The sequence below is a fragment of the Gorilla gorilla genome, chromosome 2, assembly GCF_029281585.2.
Source record: "Gorilla gorilla gorilla isolate KB3781 chromosome 2, NHGRI_mGorGor1-v2.1_pri, whole genome shotgun sequence".
NCBI classification, from domain to species: domain Eukaryota; kingdom Metazoa; phylum Chordata; class Mammalia; order Primates; family Hominidae; genus Gorilla; species Gorilla gorilla.
In genome coordinates this window covers 90932866-90953827 of record NC_086017.1, presented here as the reverse complement: position 1 = coordinate 90953827, position 20962 = coordinate 90932866, and the positions used below count along the sequence as shown (strand labels likewise).

General features: G+C 35.3%; 1 long non-coding RNA gene across 1 annotated transcript in view; it reads right to left on the bottom strand.

Annotated features, from left to right (window-relative positions):
- LOC129532410 (uncharacterized) overlaps positions 1–20962 on the bottom strand; it is a 303649-nt gene that overhangs the window by 171102 nt on the left and 111585 nt on the right. Inside the window, exon 2 of the long non-coding RNA XR_008678149.2 lies at positions 1995–2085. This is a non-coding gene — a long non-coding RNA (uncharacterized lncRNA). The remainder of the gene's footprint in view (positions 1–1994; positions 2086–20962) is intronic.

Sequence of the window (20962 nt, the reverse complement as noted above, 5' to 3'; positions counted from 1 at the left end):
TCTGGGAGTTTCTCCTAAGGATGTGATAATAGCTTCTGTGTTAAGTTGCCCTTGCCCCTGTAACACTGTTTTAATGTGGCTTTTCTGTGCTTTTCCTGTTGAGTAAGTATTTTGCATGTAAGACTCTGTGCTAGATACTGAGGATATACACCACCTAATGAAATAGTGAGCCTGTAATTTACAAGGTGGATTTAAGAGTAGTACCTATTGTTACAAATAGACACCAATTGTCGTTTATGTGAGACATTTGGATTACTGCAAGAATGTGTTTTTAATCTCTTATGAAACAGTTTTTAAAAGTTAAAACTTTATCTCCAAATTTTGTGAGAGCTTAGGGATTGATTTAAGTCACAATTAATAACTGGGATGACAGTGAAATTAAGAAGTAAATATAAAGGAAATCAGTATCAGACATCATATTGACTATGAGTCATGTCTGAAATACCAGTCTTAACAAATGCAAAAGTTTAGTTTGTGCCCAAGAACACAATTACAATAAAAATCTCATTCTTTTTTTCCTAATATTTGCTATTCCAACCTTTTACCATATATAGAAAGTTCCTGAAATTGAGTCAATAGTATAGTCAATATATTATGTAAGTGAGACGAGGCAAACTGATATATTAATTACAGTGACATACACAATGAAAGGTAGATTTACAACATCTATACAGATTTTGGTTGACATCTATTAGCAAAGGAATTTAAGTATTATAGTTGTGTTTTTAATGAAATCTCCATGTAGGACTTGAACCCATGGGAAGTCCATCCAAATTTAGGAGGTCTGATAATGCAGATTGGAGATATGAAATAGTTGCAAGATTTGGGATATAAAATGAGTAAATTTACTCCAAAACAGTACTTAGCTATTATTTCTTTTCTCTCAGTGTAGATAACTTAGGATGAGTTAATCATTAACAGAGTGCTTTATTAGTGAGGCTTATTTTTCCCAATTAACACTCTAATTTAAGAAAGGTTTTTAAACCTTTAACCCGAATTAGTTATAAATACATACCAACTAGGTATTTCTATAAAGAAATAAAAGACAAGCTCTTTGTCAATTATCTTTTAAATATTAAAGCATTATATATTTGCAATCTTAGTATATACAGAACATTGCAGAAATAAATAAAATATAATCTACTTAGAATTAAGGACATTTGGAATTTCAGTTGCCTCTGAAATGAAATTATATATCATTTAAGATAAAAGTATAAAATGAAATTGTATATTATTTAAGATAAAAGATAAGAGTGTAGATAATTAAAGACTTTCTGAATCTAAATAAGTTATGCAATATATGAATTGACAGTAAGTATTCATACTGTGCTCACAAGAAACCTAAAAATTTCAGAGGCAGTCTTAGTCATTTGAAGTATTTAAATGAGAAATCATCACTTTCAATGCTAGAATAATATGATTCTATGTCAAATGTATTATTTAAGAGAATTATTTTTGACATGTAATATGACTCTTGCCTTAAAGATTTAGAAACTGAGCATACGGTAAAATTCATAATATTTTGAAAACTAAGTTTGTTCATGAGTTCAGTATGGAAAGAACATTACAAAAGTATACAAAAATATATTAGATCTAGGGATTTCTAGTTTTTATTATTTAAAAGACTTTGATATACTTTACAATTATAAAAATATTCCCTTTTTATAATTTAGAAAATTAAATATTATTTACAAAAGAAATCTGGAACTGCTAACTAAAATACCAATTATACATTAGAACAGTAATATAAAAATCATCTTAAAATGATTTATCAATGATGCAAAATTTGAATGCCAGTACTTCCATTTTCTATTCCTTAAATTTATTAAGGAAGAAAGCAAAAATGCAACTCAATTTTAACAAAAACAATTTCTTTCAAAGATTAGGTAACATGGAAATAATTCCTAAAGTGTTTTCAACATTCTATGATGAAAGTTAAATATATTTCCTTAACAGTTTTATTATTTACCAGGACATATTTATGTTTCTCTTACCTTCCCCTTTCTCTTTCTATCTGTCTTTCTCACTTCTCTTGTAGTTCTTCCAGTGGACAAATACAGTGTACTATTGATTGTATGGCCTGGCCTGTAGGGCAAATATCCATGTTAAGTAATTGAAACTTTGATAAACCTTTCAAAAGTGAACTTTGACAACTTCATCTTCATTTTTTTTTTACTACAAATAACAAATATACAATAACAAATGAATTCATTTTAGCTGAGGAAGTATATTTGTATTATCTTCTTTGTTTGACACTTACTAAACTAGATTGTATCGAAAGAAACCAAGTTAGAAATTACAAGTGTAGTTAAGGAGCTCCTTGGCTTCACAACCTCCAACCAACAAAGGTTTGGAATTAGTGAATTTTTTAGTTTTGTTCTAAATAAATAATCAGCTTTTCATACATAGGTTTGCGGCCTGAAATTTCATATAGATAACAAATTATATTATTGCAAGTTACTATTATAAAATAAATCAAAATCATTTCAAAATCTTGATGTATTTAAATGACTCCATTGTAAGGCAGAAGTGAAATATATAAGTGTGTTAAATACAGCGATTCATTCGTTTATCTTTTATAGCTCTCAAATTTTTAACAGAATTAACACTGACTTTATTTGATCTAATAATTTCAACTTCATTTCTATATGTATAAGATCTTTCTGCAAGAAAAGTTATTTAAAATGTAATTATTATATTTAAAATATAGCAGGTGTGACTAAAAGCCCAACAAGAGCTCTTGAAATTAAAAAAAATAGATTTTTAAAAACAATTTCTATACTTAATAAATCCTCAGGCAAAATTTCTTAAAAATGTTGTGGAATTAAATTCTACTCAGACAATACATTATTAATTGCTTTTTTAAAATTCACAATGCTGAACATTTTTCTGCAAAAAGTATCATCTATTTGAATTTCTTAAAAAATAGCACTTATATTCTTTGATCAAGCATTGTTTTCATAATTTTCTACACTTTAATGTTTAACCGAGTTGTTTTCAATGCTTTACATATATAACCTATATTTGACTAAAATCAGATCAGATCAGTATATGTGACCAGAAACGGAAGTTGACTTTTGTTAAAAACAAGAAAGATGAAAGTAAAATCTGTGTTAGGTTTGAGGACAACACTCATGCTAGATTAAAACTGACATATAGGCTTAGCAAATGTTTGTATTGCTATGTATAATTTGCGTAAGGATCTTTCTTTTTTCATAACTGGTGCCCACATTACTCAGATCTGATAAACTCAGCTCCAAGCCCCTGATTTTGACAATCTATCTGAATATGCTGTTAAGCTTGATAAATTTGTTAATGCTTTCTTAGACTTTTGTTGTCTTTTTTCTCCAGATTCTGTTTTATTTATTTTTATTATACTTTAACTTCTGCAGTACATGTGCAGAACGTGCAGTTTTGTTACATAGCTATACACGTGCCATGGTGGTTTGCTGCACCCATCAACCCATTACCTACATTAGGTATTTCTGCTAATGCTATCCCTCCCCTAGTCCCCCACCTCCTGACAGGACTCAGTGTGTGATGTTCATCACCCTGTGCCCATGTGTTCTCATTGTTCAACTCCCATTTATGAGAGAGAACATGTGGTGTTTGGTTTTCTCTCCTTCTTATAGTTTGCTGAGAATGATGGTTTCCAGCTTCATCCATGTCCCTGCAAAGGACATGAACTCATCCTTTTTTATGGCTGCATAGTATTCCATGGTGTATATGTGCCACATTTTCTTAATCCAGTCTACTATTGATGGACATTTGGGTTGGTTCCAAGTCTTTGCTATTGTGAATAGTGCTGCAATAAACATATGTGTGCATGTGTCTTTAGAGTAGAATGATTTATAATCCTTTAGGTATATATCCAGTAGTGGGATTGCAGGTCAAATGGTATTTCTAGTTCTAGATCCTTGAGGAATTGCCACACTGTCTTCCACAATGGTTGAACTAATTTACACTCCCACCAACAGTGTAAAAGCATTGCTTTTTCTCCACATCCTCTCCAGTATCTGTTGTTTAGACTTTAATGATTACCATTTTAACTGGTGTGAGATGGTATCTCATTGTGGTTTTGATTTGCATTTCTCTAATGACCAGTGATGATGAGCATTTTTTCATGTCTGTTGGCTGCATAAATGTCTTCTTTTGAGAAGTGTCTGTTCATATCCTTTGCCCACTTTTTGATGTTTTTTTTTCTTGTAAATTTGTTTAAGTTCGTTGTAGATTCTGGATATTAGCTCTTTGTCAGACAGATAGATTGAAAAAATTTTTTCCCATTCTGTAGGTTGCCTGTTCACTCTGGTTATAGTTTCTTTTGCTGTTCATAAGCTCTTCAGTTTAATTAGATCTCATTTGTCAATTTTGGCTTTTGTTGCCATTGCTTTTGGTGTTTTAGACATGAAGTCTTTGCCCATGCCTATGTCCTGAATGGTGTTGCCTGAATTGTTTTCTTCTAGGATTTTTATCGTCCTAGGTCTTACATTTAAGTCTTTGATCCATTTCGAGTTGATTTTTGTATAAGGTGTAAGGCAGGGGTCCAGTTTCGGTTTTCTAAATATGGCTAGCCAGTCTTTCCAACACCACTTATTAAATAGGGAATCTTTTTTCTATTGCTTATTATTGTCAGGTTTGTCAAAGATCAGATGGTTGTAGACATATGGTATTATTTCTGAGGCCTCTGTTCTGTTCCATGTTGTATATATCTGTTTTGGTACCAGTACCATGCTGTTTTGGTTACTGTAGCCTTGTAGTAAAATTAGGTAACATGATGCCTCCAGCTTTGTTCTTCTAATCTAGGATTGTCTTGGCTGTGTAATGTCTTTTTAGGTTCCATATGAAGTTTAAAGTATTTTTTTTTCCAATTCTGTGAAAGCCAGTGGTAGCTTGATGGGGATAGCATTGAATCTATAAATTACTTTGGGCAGTATGTTCATTTTCATGATATTGATTCTTCCTATCCATGAGCATGGAATGTTTTTCCATTTGTTTGTCTTCCTTGAGCAGCGTTTTGTAGTTCTGCTTCAAGAGGTCCTTTACATCCCTTGTAAGTTGTATTCCTAGGTATTTTATTCTCTTAGTAGCAATTGTGAATGGGAGTTCACCCATGATTTGACTCTCTGTTTGCCTGTTATTGGTGTATTGGAATGCTTGTGATTTTTGCACATTGATTTTGTATCCTGAGACTTTGCTGAAGTTGCTTATCAGCTTAAGGAGTTTTGGGCTGAGACGATGGCGTTCTCTAAATATACAATCATGTCATCTGCAAACAGACAATTTGACTTCCTCTCTTCCTATTTGAATAACCTTTATTTCTTTCTCTTGCCTGATTGCCCTGGCCAGAATTTCCAATACTATGATGAATAGCAGTGGTGAGAGAGGGCATCCTTGTCTTGTGCTGGTTTTCAAAGGGAATGCTTCCAGTTTTTGCCCATTAAGTATGATATTGGCTGTGGGTTTGTCATAAATAGCACTTATAATTTTGAGATACGTTCCACTGATACCGAGTTTTTTGAGAGATTTTAGCATGAAGGGGTGTTTAATTTTGTCAAAGGCCTTTTCTGCATCTATTAAGATAATCTGTGGTTTTTGTCATTGGTTCTGTTTATGTGATGGATTACATTTATTGAATTGCTTATTTTGAACTAGCCTTGCATCCCAAGTATGAAGCTGACTTGATCATGGTGGATAAGCTTTTCGATGTGCTGCTGGATTGGGTTTGCCAGTATTATATTGGGGATTTTAGCATCTATGTTCATCAGGGATTTTGGCCTGAAGTTTTCTTTTTTTGTTATGTCTCTGCCAGGTTTTGGTATCAGGATTACGCTGGCCTCATAAAATGAGTTAAGGAGAATTCCCTCTTTTTCTATTGTTTGGAATAGTTTCAGAAGGAATAGTACCATTTCCTCGCTGTACTTCTGGTAGAATTCAGCTGTGAATCTGTCTGGTCTTATACTTTTTTTGGTTGGTAGGCTATTAATTACTACATCAATTTCAGAACTTGTTATTCCTTTATTCAGGGACTTGACGTCTTCCTGGTTTAGACTTAGGAGGGTGTATATGTCCAGGAATTTATCCATTTCTTCTAGATTTTCTAGTTTATTTGTGTAGAGGTGTTTATAGCATTCTCCGATGGTAGTTTGTATTTCTGTGGGATAAGTGGTGATATCACCTGTATCATTTTTATGGCCTCTATATAAGATTCTTCTCTCTTTTCTTCTTTTTTAATCTGGCTAGCCATCTACCTATTTTGTTGATCTTTTCAAAAATCAGCTCCTCAATTCATTGATTTTTTGAAGGGTTTTTCGTGTCTCCACCGCCTTCAATTCTGCTCTGATCTTTCTTGTTTTCTGCTAGATTTTGAATTTATTTGCCATTGGATCTCTGGTTCTTTTAATTTTGAGGTTAGGGTGTCAGTTTTAGATCTTTCTAGCTTTCTGTTGTGCGCATTTAGTGCTATAAATTTCCCTCTCCACACTTCTTTAAATGTGTCCCAGAGATTCTGGTACATTGTGTCTTTGTTCTCAATGGTTTCAATGAACATCTTTATCTCAGCCTTCACTTAATTATTTACACAGTGGTCATTCAGGAGCAGGTTGTTCAGTTTCCATGTAGTTGTGCAGTTTTGAGTGAGTTTCTTAATCTTGAGTTCTAATTTGATTACACTGTAGTCTGAGAGACTTTTTTTTGCATTCTTTTATTTGTTAATCTATTTATTTAATCACAAACATCTTTTTTTTATACTTTAAGTTCTAGGGTACATGTGCACAATGTGCAGGTTAGTTACATATGTATACATGTGCCATGTTGGTGTGCTGCACCCATTAACTCGTCATTTACATTAGGTATATCTCTTAATGCTATCCCTCCTTCCTCCCTCCAGCCCATGACAGGCCCCAGTGTGTGATGTTCCCCTTTCTGTGTCCAAGTCTTCTCATTGTTCAGTTCCCACCTATGAGTGAGAACATGCAGTATATGGCTTTTTGTCCCTGTGATAGTTTGCTGAGAATGATGGTTTACAGCTTCATCCATGTCCCTACAAAGGACATGAACTCATCCTATTTTATTGGCTGCATAGTATTCCATGGTGTATATGTGCCACATTTTCTTAATCCAGTCTATCATTGATGGACATTTGGGTTGGTTCCAAGTCTTTGCTATTGTGAATAGTGCCGCAATAAACATGCGTGTGCATGTGCTTTATAGTAACATGATTTATAATGCTTTGGGTATATACCCAGTAATGGGATGGCTGGGTCAAATGGTATTTCTAGTCCTAGATCCTTGAGGAATTGCCACACTGTCTTTCACAATGGTTGAACTAGTTTACGGTCCCACCAGCAGTGTAAAAGTGTTCCTATTTCTCCACATCCTCTCTAGCACCTGTTGTTTCCTGACTTTTTAATGATCGCCATTCTAACTGGTGTGAGATGGTATCTCATTGTGGTTTTGATTTGCATTTCTCTGATGGCCAGTGATGATGAGCATTTTTTCATGTGTCTTTTGGCTGCATAAATATCTTCTTTTCTTTAGGAATGTTGAATATTGTCCCCCACTCTCTTCTGGTTTGTAGTGTTTCTGCAGAGAGATCCACTGTTAGTCTGATGGGCTTCCCTTTGTGGCTAACCCAACCTGTCTCTCTGGTTGCCCTTAACATTTTTTCCTTCATTTTGACCTTGGTGAGTCTGATGACTATGTCTCTTGGGGATGCTCTTCTCGAGGAGTATCTTTGTGGTGTTCTCTGTATTTTCTGAATTTGAATGTTGGCCTGTCTTGCTAGGTTGGGGAAGTTCTCTTGGATAATATCCTGAAGAGTGTTTTCCAACTGGTTCCATTCTCCTCGTCACTTTGACATACACCAATCAAACATAGATTTGGTCTTTACACATAGTCCCATATTTCTTGGAAGCTTTGTTCGTGCCTTTTTATTCTTTTTTTCTAATTTTGTGTTCTCTCTTTATTTCATTAAGTTTATTTTCAATCTCTGATATCCTTTCTTCCGCTTGATAGATTTGGCTACTGAAACTTGTGTATGCTTCACGAAGTTCTTGTGCTGTGTTTTTCAGCTCCATCAGGTCATTTATGTTCTTCTCTACACTGTTTATTCTAGTTAGCAATTTGTCTAGCCTTTCTCAAGGTTCTTAGCTTCTTTGCATTGAGTTAGAACATATTCCTTTAGCTCGGAGGAGTTTGTTATTACCCACCTTCTGAAGCCTACTTCTGTCAATTTGACAAGCTCATTCTCCATCCAGTTTTGTTCTCTTGCTGGTGAAGAGTTGTGATCCTTTGGAGGAGAAGAGTCATTCTTATTTTTGGAATTTTCAGCATTTTTGTGCTGGTTTCTCCCCATCTTTGTGGATTTATCTACCTTCGGTCTTTGATGTTGGTGACCTTCAGATGGGGTCTTTGAGTGGATGTGCTATTCCTTTCTGTTTGTGAGTTTTCCTTCTGACAGTCCCCTCTTCTGCTGGTCTGCTGGAGTTTGCTGGAGGTCCATTCTCAACCCTGTTTGCCTGGGTATCACCAGCAGAGGCTGCAGAACAGCAAAGATTGCTGCCTGATCTTTCCTCTGGAAGCTTCGTTCCAGAGGGACACCTGCCAGTTGCCAGCCAGAACTTTCCTGTATGAGGTGTCTGTCAGCCCCTACTGGGAGTTATCTCCCAGCCAGAATACACAGGGGTCAGGAACCCACTTGAGGAGGCAGTCTGACCTTTAGTAGAGCCTGAAAGCTGGGCTGGGAGGTCCGCTGCTCTCTTCAGAGCCATCTGGCAGGCATGTTTAAGTCTGCTGAAGCTGTGCCCACAGCCACCCCATTCCCCAGGTGCTCTGTCCCAAAGAGATGGAGGTTTTATCTATGATTCCCTGACTGGGGCTGCTGCCTTTTTTCAGAGATGCCCTGCCCAGAGAAGAGAAATCTGTCAGTTTGGTTTCTTGCTGAGCTGCAATGAGCTCCGCCCGGTTCGAACTGCCCAGGACTTTGTTTACACTGTGAGTGTAAAACCTCCTACTCAAGCCTCAGCGATGGTGGACGCCCCTCGCCCCACCAACCTCGAGCATCCCAGGTTGATCTCAGACTGCTGCTGTGCTGGCAGTGAGAATTTCAAGACAGTGGATCTTAGTTTGTTGGGCTCCATGGGGGTGGGACCTGCCAAGCCAGACCACTTGGCTCCCTGGCTTCAGCATCCCTTTCCAGGGAAGTGAACAGTTCTGTCTCGCTGGAAAAAATGAACTCCTGCAGCTAGTTCTGTGTCTGCCCAAATGGCTACCCAGTTCTGTGCTTGAAACCCAGGACTCTGGTGGGGTAGGTACCAGAGGGAATCTCCTGGTTTGTGCATTGTGAAGACCTTGGGACAAGCGCAGTGTCTTTGCTGGAGTTCCTCAGGCTCAGTCCTTCATGGCTTCCCTTGGGTAGGGGAGAAAATTTCCTGACCCCTTGTGCTTCCCGGGTGAGGCAATGTCCCACCCTGGTTCAGCTCGCCCTCCGTGGGCTGCACACACTGTCCAACCAGTCCCAATGAGAAGAACCGGGTACCTCAGGTGAAAAATGCAGAAATCACCCGCCTTCTGTGTCAATCTTGCTGAGAGCTGCAGACCGAAGCTGTTCCTATTCGGCCATCTTGCCAGCCCAGATTTTGTTTTTTGTTTTTCTATATGTAAAATAAAGATAATAACACTTCCTACTATTTTAAGTGCTATTTTTCAGTCTGAATAAAGAAATGAAAATAAAGTGCTCACCACATGATTGACATAAATACTTTGCCATTATTAAATACTATTATATATTGTTTCTACTCACTCCACATTATGTCCCTCAAAGAGCTTATGCACGTCTGAGATGTCATTAGAAACTGAATGGGAAAAAACACAAATTGTGGACTAATCAGATTAGGATCCCCAATTCTATATCTTCAAATGATAGTATTATATTTTGCATAGCAAATACCTTCCTGGGCACCCTTTTTGTCATATTTCAAATGATGTACAAGTGAAAAAATATTTCAATTGCTCTCTAGTTTTAAATATCTAATCTGATTCTGAAATATGCATTTTCAGCTGTAACCATTTATCTTATTTCTCACCTGGCATTTCCTAATATTTGAATGCCCCACAATTTCCTCAATATCACCGAAAGTTGAGTTCATTTGCCTCCAATGCTCAAGGTGACTTTTATTCCCAAATTCGTCATTTCTATCAACATGCATGTTCTGCAGTCATGAGATTAAAAATATTTCTCAAGTTTGCTCTTTTTCCTTTTCATAACCCATATTTTCATAAAAATTATAGATTCATTATTTTTAAAAATTATTTGATTTGACCCTGTTTTTCACTTTTACCTTAAGACAAGTCTAGATTCTAGTCACTTTATGGTTGGATTATTGCAATTAATTATCACTAACTTTCCTGCTTCTAATTAAATGCTACCTGCAGATTTACCTGGCACAGTGTTTATTTTTATTTTTTAGTCATATTGAGGTATAACTTACAGGAAAATCTACTGTTTCTAGGTTTTCAGTTCTATATGCTTGACAAGTATATATAATCATGTAAACACCATCACAATCAAAATGTAGACTACTTCCATCATCCCCAAAAGTTTCTCTGAGCCCCTTTGAAGTCAATTCTTATCAAACATTAGCTCCATCAGGCAGTCAAGGCTGTGATTTTCAGCTTTACTCTTATATATATCTGTAATTCATTATTTTCATTACTGAATACTATTTCATTGTATGCATGTAACAAAATGTACTTAACCAGTCCTGACAGGATATATTTGTGGGCTCTTTACAACTTTTGGTATAAATATAGCCACAAGGTGCATTTGTGTACAAGTCTTTATGTATAATTGTGTTTTAATTTCTCTTAAGTAAATACTTAGGAGTAGGATTGCTGGGATACATAGTGAATTTATATTTAACTTCATGTAACAGAAAAACTGCCAGTTTTTATATGATGTGAGGTAAGAATTAATTTTCATCTTTTTGCATGTGTGTTCAATTGTTTCAGCACCATTTCTTGAAAATATTATTGTAGATAAAATTATATAGGAAAATCTCTACCTTCATCGCCCTTTTTAGGGTCTCATATGGGTTTGAGAATTAAACTTACTTGACATAGATTAATAGGAAGAAAACACAATACAAGTTTTACATGGCATAGGGGCCCTTATAAAGAAAGGAAGAGCTGAAGAATCAATTAGAGTCTGATACCTACATACAGAATTGGAGAAAGAAGAGTTAGTTGTGAAGAAGCAATTGAATTATGTGGGAAGGTGTAAAAGACAACAGCTATTTTAGCAGAGTCTGTACAGAATTCTCTTGGTTTTGAATTCTCATCTTTTAAGATAAAGATGTTGCCTTTTCTTCTAGCATAGGAAGAGCATCTTTCACATAGGAATTTCGTCTTCTACTTTTAGGAAACAGCACAAAGGTCAGAGTAATCTTTTTGCACCTGCTGTTTTTCAAGTGTCTTTAACTTAAATAGTGAATCCTAGGGTGGCATATTTTTAATTCTTTCATGATTGCTTCTCCACTGAACTTAACTCAGGAGCTTGTCAAAAATCAATTGACACACATGTGAGTCTATTTCTGGAGTCTCTTCTCTTCTACTGTTCTATTTATGCCAGTGTCATACTATCATGACTACTGTTACTTTAAATATGTTTTAGAATCAGGTAGTGCATTTGCCCTAATATTATTTCTTTCTTTTTAATGTTTTTTTTTTTAACCTATTCTAAGTTTCTGGGTTTTCATATAAATTTGGAATTTAAAAATTTTTAGGATTTAAATATTTTTTAATTTTTAATGAAATGTTTATTTGTATTATATATACACATCTTATATATAAATTTTGTATAATACATATATACACATTCTATTAATTTTTTATATAAAACATATATATAGTTTATTAAAAATTTAAATGCAATTTATAATAAAATGAGATTTTACTCATTTGTAGTCACTGAATGTTGTTCTTTATTCTCCAGTATAATATATATAGACACACACATGCAAAAATATACACACACACACCTTTGTCTACCCATGATACCCAGTGCCAAAAGACTATTAGATACACACCTAAAGTCAAACTAAATTTGACTGCAGTCCCAAGAAGGGTGCAAAATTGACCTGCAGCCTCAAGAAGAATGGATACCTTAGGAAATTGACTTAGAGAAAAGGAGTCCATTTGGGCTGTGTCTTAGGAAAGCATTTAAGAAGTAATGGTTTTTAAGCATTGAATGGTCTCCAGAAAGTGGGCAATTTGGGGATAACGGTCGGATTATTGCAATTAATTATCACTAACTTTAATAAAATGAACATACAGGTGTTCACTTTATTTAAGACATGGGAGCATGACTAGAATTGTAATTGGTAAAGAAGCAGTGCTTACTAATTTTAGAAAGTACAAAAAGGGGTTTGTGGGGTATATTTTCTGTCTGCATAGCTTAATTTTGTTCATCTTGGGTTAAGATAGGATTACAAAGTATTCTTATATTTGCATAATTTCACCGTGGGCAATAAGGATCTTGTCTAATATTGTTGACACTCTACAAAACTGTTCATGCTCAGTGGAGTACTATATCCTATGTCTACTGCCAGCTTTCATGGCCATTTTTAAAATTGTTATCTTGTCTTTCTTACTGTCTATGAATGTAATATGTTATTAGTGTCACATGACCCAATTCTTCAAGAACTGAGATAAAATATAAATTGTATACTGGAATATTTTAAAGTAATTCAAATCTTTAACAAAGGCTTCCTTAAAACTTTGTGATATTAAAGTTTGCAATGACATTTGTTATAGCTCCTACTCCCCAAATTTCAGTCACATTAACTATTAAATACGTCTCTTTTTTCATCAATTTTTCCATGACAGTCTATAACATTTTGTAAAGCTAAACGCCTTGCATATTAAGATTCTTGAAAAATAGTATTTAATTATTTAGATATGGAGAACATAATAGTTGTATTTGTTGCAGCTAAACTGTTTTGATTTATGTCATATTTTATATTTTAGTCAGGAATTTATTTTTTAATTGAAACAAAATTAAAATAAGCTTAATAAAAATAAAAGTTATTTCAAAGTTAGATATCTTGAAATGATACTAAGACAATTCAAACTATTGATTTTAGATGGCAGCAGCAAGTTCTCAAAGGGTTTCAAGAACTGTCTCATTAACCCATGTCTTATTTATGCCTTACTCTGCTTGTCTTCCTTTTGTTGACAGGCTTTATCCAAATCATAAGGAAGATGGTCAACAGCCCATGATTCATATTCTCATGGCATAGAGAACCCAGGAAATAGATAGCTTATTTCCTCCAGTATCTAGGTATTAGTTTTAGTGAAAGAACCTAATTGTCCTTAATTGACAGATCATATGCTCTCCCCACTCATTCTTCCAAAGTAACCACATCTTGTTATTTGTTAGACATGTGTGAAATTCCTAACCCTGGGTATGCAAAGCCAAGTGTGGGGTGGCAATTACACAAGATCAGTCACATAAACGGTAAAATAAAATGATATTTTTATCTTAGAAGTAAATCATAGATAACGTAAAAGTAATTTATATTTCACCTATGAAGCCTCTTCTACAGTTATTCTTTTTAATTTTTTCAAAATAGTTTTGAATAATGTTAATTTTGATATTTGATATTGGAATTATTCCATGGTGGTGAAGGAGCAGATATCATTCCATGGTGGTGAAGAAGCAGATAAATCATAAAAATTCTTTAAGAATAAAACCTTTTTATTTTATGAAAAATCTTAAATGTTTAATGTCTCTAACACGGGCTCTAACCTTTCACTCCTCTCTTCACATACTCATATGGACATAAACGTTATTTTTCAAACAATGTAGCAGACACATGTGATGCTCCCATGGGTCCACTTTATTTCAAAAGAACTGTGGTAAACAATTTCAACTATTTTCCCAGTACTCAGTACATAAAGCTTCCAAGAAAGACATTTCTCTGTTTTACAGGTTGAAACTTTGCCAGAGATGAAAAAGCTCTTCAGTCTACCTACAGGCATGACCTCCAAGTATAGAAGTATTAATTTATCTGAGGAAACACTCAATAAATAGGGAATAAAGTCATTAGAAGAGCCAGCCTCCCAATCCTTTAGTATTATAATGGTTAATCACTTTTTTCTTAATGACTTTTAAGCAAGTTTGAATTACAGTTGCCCACAGCTGAAGCCAACTAAAATTTCTCTTCTTTAGCCTTCCCCTATGCAAAATTTCTCAAAGTCAGATATTTGAAAAATCTCAAATGATTCCACCAAGCATAGTCATGAATATTTTTATTTAAAGGCAAATAATAAATTGCCTAAAGAGAAAGAGTGCAGACAAGCATTGTGGATCTGAGAGACATCCAGACACAGACACCTTTGGCACATGCATGAGGTTTGCTTCCAGATTTAGCCAAAATGATCTGTATGATAAATCTTGATTTCACAAGAGCGTAAGGTCCTGGTTCCTAATGGAGTCTTTTTATGTCCCCTGGGCCTTTTAGTCAAGCCAGGTTGTCTAACCAGGCATGGTAGGTAAACACTATTTGTAAACAAATCATCCCTGGGAGTCACTAGGATGTCATTATAAATCTTACTGCCCTTACCATGGTAAGATAATAAAAACTATAGAAATTTAATCAAGTTGTAGCCTCAATAGTGGATGCTGTGATGGATATGGTACTTTAAGAAGAACTAATCAACATACTTTCTGTGCTGCTATTGATCTGGATCATATCTTCTTTTCCAAAAAGATCACAATCAGTTTGATTTCACATAATCATGACAACAATACAATATCATCCCACAGTGATTTTTATGTAGTCATTTTTGTCACCGCATAGACTTCAAAGACTTGATTAACTTGACGTTCCTCAGAACTTTGTTTTGCACTATACTGTTGGCAGCATACTATTAGGCTCTATTATCAGGAAGTGGAAGAAACTCTGGAAACACTAGAAGGACAAATATATGCTACAGATAGAAAAAAAAAATCTCCACAGGTTATCAGTGTTTTTCAATTACAGCAAAATTTTCATGAGACTAATAATCTGGTGGCAGGGAATGGTATATCATCTAATATTCAAAATAATTTATTGTATGCTGCATGATCTATTGCTAAGAAAGGGACCCAGTCATTATTAGGGCCTGTTTGTCAACATATATTTACCCTCTGATTACTCCTCTGATTAATGTATCAGGTGACTCAGAAGGCTCCCAGATTTCAGTAGCGATCATAGCAAGAGAGAATTCCACATAATATTCAGAATCTGGTGCAAAATTTCTGTCATTTGGCTCATATGACAGAACAGATCCAATAGTGCTAGAGGTGTTCATCACAGATACGGAGGTAGAGTGGAGTCTATGGCAAGTCTCATTAAGAGATTTACAGTGTACATACTTGGGTTTTGCAGTACACCAGCAAAGAATTCCTCATTGTTCAAAATGCAGCTCCTGTGGCTATTGGAGCCTGAGCACCTGACTGTGGGAAATGAAGTGACTTCAGTCAGAGCTGCAACTCGTGAACTAGATATTATTGGGCTCATCCAAATCATGTTGGACAAATGCAGTTGCAATCACTAGAAATTTTTCCTGGACAGATCCTGGGGGTCAACATATGGGTTCCCAGATCTCCATGGAAATTTTGCAATTTTTATCTCAGCATACACATATGGATTAATGGTGGCTCCTACTACAATATAACAGAAAAAGAAAATTATTGGCTTTGTTCACAGATGGATCAGCCTAATATGTGTGTGCAAGTCCTACAGCTTCAGTCAGTAGTGGTTCTAAAATGTAGTAGAGCCTTTATTAGGTAGAATTGAGAGATCTGCTAGATTGTCCATTAATATAGATGAATAAATGACCTGGTATCACTATATACACCCTATTGGGCAATGCGAATCATTTTGTTAACTAGACAGAGTCTGAGGAAGAGTTTAGAAATTCAGAAACAAAGTAGTCTAGAAAAGAGGCATATGAAGTAATTTATAGAAAATAGGCACAGAATTGGTAGATACTTGTATTTCATGCCAATGGCCACTAAATATCATCCACCACAGAGGAAGGACTGGTCAATTGGATGCATGAATGAAGTAGAATGGTTTGTCTTATAAGGATTATCCAGCCTATGTTCTCTACCTGCCCAGTGCTTGCACAGTAAGTATGAATATGGTAGCCAAGGGGCAGAAATGGAGGCCATTGATGGTTTTAACAGCAAGGGATGCATCTGATTAAGACTGCTGGCAAGTGCCAATGCTAGGCATTCAACAGTCAGCTGCTGAGAAGAAAGTAACATCTTGATATTGCACCATCTGTTGAGAAACCTGCCAGTTACTTGATATCAAGTCAACCACATTGTTCCCTTTCATTCTGAATGCAGAAGCAGTTTTTCTTATAATTGGCACTCAATTCAGTAGTCTATCACCATATCATTTTGGGCTTCTTATGCTAGTGAATAAGTAGGCAAAAAAAAAGTATTACTCTTTGACTACTTTGACAATGTAATTAATTCTGATTATTATTAGGACATAGTGTTGCTGAAATAAAATGAGATTAAGGTGGAGTAAGTAGGGAAATTGAGCCACTCACTTGGACTTCTATTCTGGTAATAACTCTAAAGGAAGGATTATAAAAACAGGTACTTCGATCTCCCAAATAAGAAGATGTCAATTATCTCAATAGTCAACAATCTAAGCTAACTGAAGAGCTGGAAAAAGGGTGAGGGAACTCTAGGTTAGATGACAGAGAAGGCAGATGACACATACTATTTTGCCTTGGGAGCAAGTACAGCTATGAGGTCTATAGTTTACTTAACTAACATCATTTAATCTATATATCCATCTCCCATCTATCTATCAATCGAGAACCACAAAGTTGAAGAGTCATTGACAGTGTAGATTAAATGTGAGGCACAAATAAATCTAAGGATACAATGAATAGACTAAAGCATACATCTCCCTGTCAATATCACACTATGTCACAGATCTGTACCCAGCACAGCTGTGGTGAGCATGTCTATGCTCCTTGCCAGCATCTCACTTAAAGAATGTACCATGACAGCCCTCTATCTGTTGCTTTGAAGCTTTCATTGAAACCATATGTATTAATTATCTGTTGCTGTATAACAAATTACCCCATAACTTAGTGACTTACAGCAACAAACATTTATTTTTCTCTCCGTTTCTTCGAGTCAGAAATCTGAAACAGCTTAGCTGTGGCTTCAGACTCAGAAGTCCCTCATAAGTCTACAGTCGAGGTACTTAGAGCTGTGGTCATCTCAAGGCTTGATTGGGAAATGATCCACTTCCAGTCTGGCTGTGAGTGGGATTCAACTGTGGAATGGTAGGCTTCAGTTTTTCACCGGCTGTTAGCCAGAGGACTCGCTCAGGTGTTTGTTTTGGTCACAGTTTGTTTGTTTTGGTCACGTTGGTCTCTCTATAAGGCAGCTCCCATCACAGTAGCTCACATTATTCCATCAGAGTGAGCAAATAAGAGATCAAGAGAAGTGAGTAAAATGGAAGGCAGAGTATATTTACAAACTAATCTTGGAAGTAATATCTAGTCACATTTTTGACAGACTATTCATCAAGACTAAGTCACTAGGTTTCTCTCCTTGTATTGACTATAAAATAACTATCAAATATTAATAACTTGAAAATACAGTATTAGGATAGGGTTAAGACAGTATTTAGAAATAATATTGCAGTACTCATGCACAAAGAAAAATCAGCCCAAAATGTATATATACACGTTTACATAGAATTGAATGATCAGTCTCCACATCTCAAAATTGCTTGGTAAGCAAAACTAGGTTATAACATGAATAGGGAAGACTCGTAAGCTTTTAATGATGGAATTAACTTTGTCATTATATCTTAATTAACCTTCTTGTATACTTAATATTATTCAGACTTAAGTTATTTTACATAGTTGTTTTTAAACTATCACTTGATTATGTTATCAAACAGAAGTAATTCTAATAACTTAATAAGTATATTATTATTACCATTGATTTTTAAATCAGTTTTAAATTTGAGTCTTTGTGTCTGCAATAAATGTTGTTATTGCTTATTTTCAACCTTGTCAAAAACCATTATAAATGTAACTGTTGAGGTTATATAGCCTGATAAATAAATCTTGTAACAAACTTAGTGAAAATAAAACATATTATAAGTTTTAATTGGTTTCCTATTTCAGCACGCATGCAAAATATACATGTAACAATTTTACTATCTGAGCCAAAAATTGGGACATATAGTTCAATGTGTTGTCTCAAGAAAAGGAAAGGGAGAATATTATAATCAGTTATGTACTGGAAAATCTGACACATGTGCTTGCCCTGTGAGTATATACAATTCTCTGAAAAATACTTTTAGAGCATTTTTCTTGAGTTATTTTCTCATATTTACTGTGTCATTTTTTTCCCACTAAAGTTGCAGTAAATTTTACTAAACTCAGTGCATTCCTAGGAATCAAAAACACAAAGAATATAAATTTAAAAATCAATAGCTATCGTGCTTCCAAGTTATAACCATGCAGAACTTGTCCTGTTTGACAAGTGTTTGAATTTTAAACTGATGAATTGGGTTGCAAGAACACGAGCTCATAAAAATCATCCTTTTCCTGTTTCTATCTCGCACTACCATATAATCAACATTTCATCTTTCTTTTTTTCTCTATTATTTCAGTGCTTTAGAGAAAAGAAGCAAAAGTGTTTGTGTTAATTTCCTTTTTTCACTGTTCCAGCAGAGAAACTCAGGACATGACTCACAGAGCCAACAACTACAAAAAAAAAAAAAAAAAAAAAAAAAAGAGCGAGAGAGACTGGCGCAAATAGAAATTACATTTAGTTTTTAAGAAACATTGTAATTAGCAACATAGGGAGCATCTGGGGACACGTTTTTTTTCTCCTACTGCCATTGGTTGTTATCTCTCTGCTGCCATTTCCCTGCACTAGAGTCTGTCTGGTATTACTATTGTCTGAATTCTGTACATAATTTCTTTCACACTGTGTTCATATGACTATCATCTTTTTTTTCTTTGAGACAGAGTTTCATTCTTGTTGCACAGGTTGGAATGCAGAGGTGCAATCTTGGCTCACTGCAACCTCTACCTCGCAAGTTCAAGCGATTCTCCTGCTCAGTCTCCCGAGTAGCTGGTATAACAGGCGCCCACCACCACACCTGGTTAATTTTTGTATTTACAGTACAGCCGGGGTTTCACCATGTTGGCCAGGCTGGCCTTGAACCCCTGACCTCAGGAGATCCACGCACCTCGGCCTCCCAGACCACCAATAATTTTGATGTTTCAAACACTAAGTGGCTTTGCTTCATATTTTTGAGAGACAGAATCCACCTGTGGCCCTTCACTATTCATATTCTTAAACTTCTCATTTCCCTTCCTCCTGAATCTCTGTAACTAAGGATTGCCCCCTTTTCTCTGAGGTTTTGAAAAGACTGACAATTGATAAAATGTCCCCAAAATATTGTAAGCTAAGCACATTAATTGCCAAGTGGTTAGAAGTTTGCTAAATTTTGAGATTGTGGGGTTGATCAAGAAAGAGACAGGACTGCAAGAAACAAAAACATACCACAAACTTTATTGGGTGGAGCTTGGATAGGGTTCTATGAGAAGGGAAGTCCCTAACAGAAAGAGACATTTCAGAGACAGCAGCAAAAGGCCACTGCTCAGAAGGGGAATGTGCAAGGGACCTGCCTGGGGAGGAGAGGAGAGGAAATTAGAGGGGGTCTTGATGTGCCTAGGTGATATAGCTCAGCATCCAGGTAGGGAGTACCTGGGTCAGAGAGCCCCGAAGTGCAGCAGCAGTTTGGGCTTTTAAACAATATATTTATAGCCACAGGGTTTGTCTAACCTATAGTTGGCAAATACTGGGTGCAGTTTTATGGGGTATGCAATGTTTGTAGGCTATAAATGGCTAAAAATATGTTTATTCTGACTATCTTTAAAGCAATTATATGTGTAATAAATTGAGTTTGGTGCTGGTGGTCTTTGGGTTAATATAATCTAAGCTGCCGTGAAGAGGCAAACAAGATGGGGCTCATTTTAGAGTAATACAGAGGCATCGTCTCTGGTCCATTTATATAACAGGGTATTCCTGTTAAAATAAAATGTTCAACACAGAATTATTTAGGGGTGGAAGACAAATATAGTGTTTGACATATTAATGCAAGAAACAAAAAAGGAGGTAGAGGGTAAAAATGAATTCTGGGTGCTATGATTATGCAATGAGATTTTAGTAAACTTTATTTGAAGTGTTATGGACAATAAAGGATGAGGTAATTGCAATGGAAGTGGAAAATAAGGAGATTATTGATTAATTCAGGTTACAAAGCCAAGGTTCTCATGCTGTATCTCTCCCTTAAAAATATCTAGAAAGAGATAGTATTTATGTAGCATATCATCTCACCTATCTACTCAGTTCCTAATTATATGTGATCTGTTTTTCATTATATCAGGACTCATGGAACATCTATTGATCATCGATTACCATAACATTATAAAATTTAAAAAAACCCCTCAACTTCAGCAAAAGTACAGCTAAAGAGTACCATTCATTCACTTGGGCTGGGGCTGGGCATGACAAAGAATATGTATTATTATTGGCCACCAAATAATAAATCTTGAGAAGAAGATAGGAAGTTTTTGAGGGAGAATTGCCATGGTGATAAGTTGACCCGGGTAATTCAGAATTAGTGCATGTCCTAATAATTTCTGTTGTCATGAACAAGATTGCTGTGTAACTAAGAAACTTTCTTTACAGTGGAGGAAAAGCTGGAAATACGTATTTATTGGCAGATGACACCAAATATGTCAATACAGAATGGTAAGATGGAAGTTTTTTTTCTAATTATATTGAATAAGATTTTATTATCATTGTCCCACGGACATCGATTTCTTAAGAATAATATTTTCTATATATGAGCAG